The sequence below is a fragment of the Bos mutus genome, chromosome 19, assembly GCF_027580195.1.
Source record: "Bos mutus isolate GX-2022 chromosome 19, NWIPB_WYAK_1.1, whole genome shotgun sequence".
NCBI lineage: Eukaryota > Metazoa > Chordata > Mammalia > Artiodactyla > Bovidae > Bos > Bos mutus.
Window position 1 is genome coordinate 8,945,833 of NC_091635.1, and position 6,543 is coordinate 8,952,375.

At 51.1% G+C, this 6,543-nt stretch overlaps 1 non-coding gene across 1 annotated transcript; it reads right to left on the reverse strand.

Moving 5' to 3' along the window:
* Window positions 1-5,745: 5,745 nt before the first annotated feature.
* TRNAE-CUC (transfer RNA glutamic acid (anticodon CUC)) lies at window positions 5,746-5,818 on the reverse strand. The gene has a single exon. It is a non-coding gene; the product is annotated as a tRNA-Glu (tRNA).
* Between the last annotated feature and the right edge of the window lie 725 nt (window positions 5,819-6,543).

The following is a 6,543-nucleotide window of genomic DNA, read 5'->3' on the forward strand; positions in this document are numbered from 1 at the left end:
GGGAGGCCAAAGCATGGCCGTCCTCCAGGTTGAGAAGCCCCCAGATTGCAGGCAAAGCACCTGGAAAATCCAATGTTCCGGAGGGAGCTCCCTGCTTACAGGGGGAAGTGTCTGTTCTCCCAAACTGGAGATAACGAGGCACCCACGCAGCGGGACTGGAGCCTGGCTCTTCGGGGGCTCATAATGATGTCCACTGGGGGGCTAGCATGATTTTAAAACACCGTGCAAATCAACCAAGACTGAATTGGTCTCTGCTGAGTGTGTTAAATGTGCTTCATCGCATTCTGATCCTTTTAAGCCCGTAACTGTGAGCCATTCAGATGCAGGAGGCCTGCGTGACCCTGTGAAGTGCTGTCTCTCAGGGTCACTCCAAGCACCGGCTCCTCACCCTCCCGTTTCCTGCCACCCACACGGCAGACCTGCCGCTTGCTGTCCTCTGACTCCCCTGGGCTAATGCCTCTAAGTCTTCTTTGCTTCAGACTCAGGCTCAAGCTTTATATGGTGTCCACTTTCCTGCACAGCTGACCTGGGGTGTCACACTCCTCACTGTGGAAGAGTGGGTGACCATCAGGCAGTGGGGCCTCCCTCCATCCCAGAAGGTGTAGTGGGGATGGGATAGTGCTTGTGCCTGCTGGTGACTCTCCTGGCTCCTCCAAACCACATGGATGCAAATTCACACTGTGTTCATGCTCCAAGGATCTGATGCATCTTCTGCAAAAAGAAAAAAAAGAACACTTTGCTTACCAATGAGGAAGGGGCTGGAATGGCCTGGCCCCAGCTCATGTCTTCTATGTGGGCAGGCGTGCATTCCTGAGTCCCCAAGTCCATCTTCAGGTCCAGGGACTCACTGGAAAATCTCACAGAACTCAGCAAAGCCGTTGGATTCCCATGAGCACAGTCCATCCCGGGGAGAGGACACAGATAAACGTCAGAAGTGGAAAGAGGCGCCCAGGGCAGCATCCAGGTGAGACCAGGCCTGAGTGTCCAGATTCCTCTCCCAGTAGAGTCCTGTGGAAGGCCTCCAATCCTTTCAGAACCATGTTCGACAGTGCTCACCAAGTGGGGATGCTCACCTGAGCCCCGGGGTCCAGAGGATTCACTGGGAACGACCACATAGACATCAATGACCAGGTACATGGTTGACCTTTGTCTGCATCCCCCCAAGAGGTCAAACTCATAGAGCATTGGCCCGAGAACACCTCCCTAAACCACACTGTCAGCACAGACTATCCAGTGTGGTCCAAGGCCCCCAGGTAAACAAAGACCCTCCCAACAGCTTTGTGGGAAATGAGTGATGGCTCTTGTCTCCAGGCGCCAGACGGCTCCCAAAGGTTACATTACTTGCCCAGGGCCTCACAGATACTACACAGTCAACTCTGATGCTCCTTCTAAAGATCCCCTCCCTCCCCTTAGCTTCTAGGCATCTCTCTGCCCCCAGCCCGCAAAGCCCCTTCCCCTCTTTCTCTGTCCTCACCCTCCCTCCATAGAGAATTTAATCATTCCAGCCTCCTCCACCCGCAAGATTAGACCTCTCGAGAGCTGACGCTGCACTTCCCTGCCTGTGCTCAGCGGTATCACGTTGGCAGTGAGGGTATTTACATCATGGACCTTGACAAAGGCCCAGTGTCCTCCCCCCTGCCCCAACCCCTGTGTCCAGTTCCCTTTACTCCACCCCATCCTCCACCGCCAGCTGGCTCTGGTCAGAACCTGGAGCTTTTTGTCTCTTGGTGGAGTCCCTCAGAGTAAGGGCTGGGCCAGACTGTGTCTGGAAAGGTGGGTCTGCCGGCTGGAGGCGCAAAGAGCCTCCCTGGGAAGGGGAGGGAGGCAGGAGCCAGGAGTTTAACCGTGATGAGCCCTCCAGCTCATCTTCTCCCGGTCAAGCCTCCTTCACAGCCTCCTTGTAAATGCCAGTCAAACCTTACGATTTTCCTCTCTCATTATTCAGCGAGGAGGAGGTAGATTAAAAATACATGATGGCATCCTCCAGGTTGGATCGCTCAGCGTGGCAAGGGTGTTTATCAAGGGTCCTTGTTCCCGCTTCAATGGCTGGGGTGTAAGGCCAGGCCCCTCTCCCTCCTGGCCCCCTCGGCCTCCCTGGACCTCATGCCAGCATCTGCCGTCTGGGAAACGAAGGTGCAGCTCCTGCCAACAGAGGCAAGGCCTTTGTGCTTTATTGAAAGAGACGGGGTTTATTTTCATTTTCTTTTGCCTCCTATGCTTTGAGGTTCCCTAAAGCTAGGGGATTCGGGAATAAGAAGAGAAATCAGATCCCCCATCAGAGTGGCTTTCTGGCTAATTGACTCGGCCAGGATTAGCTGTGCATCCTTTCCTGCTTTGAAATCTGCTTTCTCATTAAGCCTTATTGATCCTCAGGTAGGACAATTCCCAGCTCCTCTACCTTTTTATTTTAGGGACACTTCTAGAAATCTCATTCTTCCTTCCAACAGGGATTCTGTGCAGGGGGGCAGGCGATGCCTCAGGACGGCCCAGCCACATTGGCTCTGTTCCCATCTTGGGCTCACCTTTGCCCCCAGCCCCTGCTCAGGCCTCCCTGACCTATGGACCCGGCATGGCTTTGCCCAGAAGGCACCAGGAGGTGGAGAAAAGACCTTTTGTGCACCAGGCAGGGGGCTCCTGGAGAAGGTGCGGGAGAGTGGGCTGTTCTAGAACAGGGTTTCAGGATCATATATCCTTCTACCCATCAATGTGCTGGAGCCACTCACACAGACTTGGAAGAGCCAGTTCGGCATGTCTCTCTCCAATTCCATGTTTAATGACATCATGATGGCAGTTTGCAGTGGGCCGAGGTGGGAGTAATTACACCACAGAAATTGGCAGACACCACCACCCCCCCTACCCCGAGGCTTGTGTGTTTCCAGAGAGCCAGTTGTTGGGCATTGACCAGCATGCCGCCTCACTCCTGCGCATTGCTTCTCCCCACCCTGGGGCATAACCCACCTGCCAGACACATCTGCATGGAAGCAACAGGGTAGGATGACTGGAGATGAGCTGGAGCTGGAGCCAGGAAAGGCCTGCGGGTGCGTCTGCTTCTCTAGGCAACAGAGCTGGGACTTAAACACTCCTGACCGGTAAACAGGCTTCTCTGTTCACCCGAACTGATGTGGACAGGGTCTCCAGAGTAAGGCTACATTACAACCTCACCCCCAGTGCCCTGCAGAGGCCCCCAGGAGAGAGACAGAAGAGAGAGGTGAGGTCACAGACAGAGGGGTCTCCCGTCTTTGACCACAGATTTTGGACTGTCTTCATTCCCCAGGAGGAGGGTTTTGGAGCAGTGAAGTAGGGATGCCCGGTGCTGCAGTTTCCACCTGGGAGCACAGATAAAGAATTCAGGAATTTTTAGTCCCAGTTTGGTCTTGCCCATCTTGGGAAGCTGGGAGAGGTCCCAGCAGAGGAGATCAGGACATGCCCAGAAAGCAGACCAGGACAGAAAGTCAAGTAGGCATCAAGGCCCCAGAAGGAGCAGGTCTCTATCCCCTCTGGCCACGCTGACCCGTGGATCACCCCAGAGCCATGAATTGCTTATGGCTCCTGGGACACAGTGGCCCAGATGGGAGACCTGCCCCAGTCCATCCCAGTTAAATGGAGGTTCTGGACTGGCTCCCAGGAGGAAACAGCACCCCCATGCGGGTGAATCCTCCAACCTTCTCTGCCTGTCCCGCTTCAAATCAAAGGGGCCCTGAAGTTCGAGTACGGTGGGCAGCACACTGCCTCTTTTGAACCAGAGACTCTGACTCTGCTCAAGGGATATTTCCGATTGCCTCCAGCCTCCCCCCAAGCTAAAAAAAAAAAATTATATGCTTTCTCTCTTTGCTAAATTACCACATTCTCAGATGGGTGCTGAGGGTGTCCCTGCCGGAAAGCCCAAATGTCAACCCTCTTTGCAAACTCTGAGCCCCATAATTAGTTTGGAAATACTGAGTGAAGAGCTCAAAAGGCTTCGGGGGGATTAGTGTCAAATACCGAGTCCCCTTGATGGCATGTGGGCACAGGTGGTGGCAGGCACTGTTCTTGTCAGCCCCCAGCACAGAAATGTCATTAGGATTCAGATTCCGACGCGCGGGTTCCAAGCCCTAGAGTGGCCCATGGAGCCAACGGATGCCGCGGGCATCTTCCAGCTACACCCTCTCTTTTCCTGGGAGGGCCTGGAACAGCACCAAAGTCTGAGACTCACCCAGTGCCAGGGCAGGCCACACCTCCACCTGCCTCTGAGTGGCACTGGGCAGGAATTTCCTTTGCTCAAAGAGTATTCCCTGAATTGAGTGGCTGTAAGCAACTCAAGGCCAAATTCTTTCTCCTCTTCCTATGCCAGGGTCCATGCATGCCAGAGAACAGCGGTCATTCAGGTCAGAGGCAAATCAAGTCACCATTTGGAGCCTTGGTTTGTGAAATGAGACAACTTCCAGTGAGTCATGAGAATGAGATGATTCCTTCAGGTCAGTTCAGTTCAGTCGCTCAGTCGTGTCCAACTCTTTGTGACTCCACGAACTGCAGCATGCCAGGCCTCCCTGTCTATTACCAACCCCCAGAGTTTACTCAAACTCATGTCCATCAAGTCAGTGATGCCATCCAACCATCTCATCCTCTGTCATCCCCTTCTCTTCCTGCCTTCAATCTTTCCCAGCATCAGTGTCTTTCCCAAGGAGTCAGTTCTTTGCATCAGGTGGCCAAAGTCTTGGAGTTTCAGCTTCAGCATCAGTCCTTCCAATGAATATTCAGAACTGATTTCCTTTAGGATTGGCTGGTTGGATCTCCTTGCAGTCCAAGGGACTCTCAAGAGTCTTCTCCAATACCACAGTTCAAAAGCATCAATTCTTCGGCGCTCAGCTTTCTTTATAGTGCAACTCTCACAATATTGTAAAGTAATTAGCCTCCAATTAAAATAAATAAATTTATATTAAAAAAAAATAGTACAACTCTCACATCCATACCTTCACTACTGGAAAAACTATAGCTTTAACTAAGCAGACCTTTGTTGGCAAAGTAACGTCTCTGCTTTTCAATATGCTGTCTAGGTTGGTCATAGCTTTTCTTCCAAGGAGCAAGCATCTTTTAATTTCATGGCTGCAGTCACCATCATGATTCCTTAGACCTCCCAAATCACCCAAGCAAAATGGATCCTAGAATAGATTTTTCCTGACATCCCATGCTGAGTCATCCCAAGAGTCTATGAGTCACTCCATGATCCCTCAGGGTGGGTGGTCTCTCTCTGCAGCAAGTAATAAATCCAACTTATTCAGCTGCAAGTGTATTCTGGTGGTCTTTGGCTGGAAGACATGGAGCTTAGCTGCATTTCAAGTGTTCAATAATCAATGTGGCTAGTGGCTACCATACAGCACAGATATAGAACAATTCCATCACTGCAGAAAGTGACTGGGCAGCACTTGTTCACAATATCTGATTCCAAATTCCTGTTCTGCAGGTAACCAGCTGTGTGAGTTTGACTCATCTTGAATCCTCTCTAAGCTTCATTTTCCTCACCTGTAAAATGGCAATAACAATCATGATTATGAGGATTAAGTGAGATAACACGTGCCGAGCATCTGACATTATGCCTGCCATGGTGGTTTAAAAATATGTCCTCAGATTCTTTGATACCCCTCACTTCAAGAGTAGAGTTTAATTTCTCTCTTCTTGATTGTGGCTTGAACTTAGTGACTCACTTTGGTTTTGGTTTTTGTTGTTTTTTTTTTTTTTTGGCTGCCTGCATGGCTTGTAGGATCTTAGTTCCCCAACCAGGGATCGAATCTGGGTCCCTGGCAGGGAGAATGCCAAGTCCTAACCACTGGACCACCAGGGAATTCCCTAGTATCTCCCTTCTAATGAATACAGTATGGAAGAGGTAACAGTGGGTCACTTGCAAACCCTTATCATAAAAGGATTGTGGCTTCCTCCTTGTCCTTGTCTTAAATCACTCACCCTGGGGCAGCTAGCTGCCATGTTGTTAGGACTCTCAAGAGGCTCTCTAGAGAGGTCCACACAGTGAGGAACTGAGGCCTCCAACCAACAGCCGTGTGCTCTCAGGAGCAGCTCCTTCTGCCCCCATTAAAGCTTTTGCTGATGCAGCCTTGGCTGACAGCTGGACCACGTCCTCATGCAGAATCCTGGACCAGGATTTTTCTGCTCAAAGGAATCTGCTCTCAGATTCCTGATCCCCCAGAAACTGTGCGAGATAATAAATATTTTTTATTTAAAGCCACTAAGGTTTGAGATAATCTGTTACCCAGCAGTAGATAACTAATACACATGGCCTATGGTGGTGCTTGACTCATGTTAGCCATTCATTCTAGCCAACTGGTCATAGAGTTGGCCTACAGGGAAAGAGCCCAGGTCAGCTAGTTCCAGCGGAACAGTCTACCCAATCCTCCTCCTTATTATAAATGAAGAAATTGGTCCTCAGGCCTTAGATGTCAATCTGTGAGTATGGTCAATACAGCCACTCTAAGTGTGGTCAGGCAAGAAATGAGTGGATGCTGGCAAGTGGGGGATCTGGGTGTCCAGGACCAGCTCTCCTTAGGGGGCTCC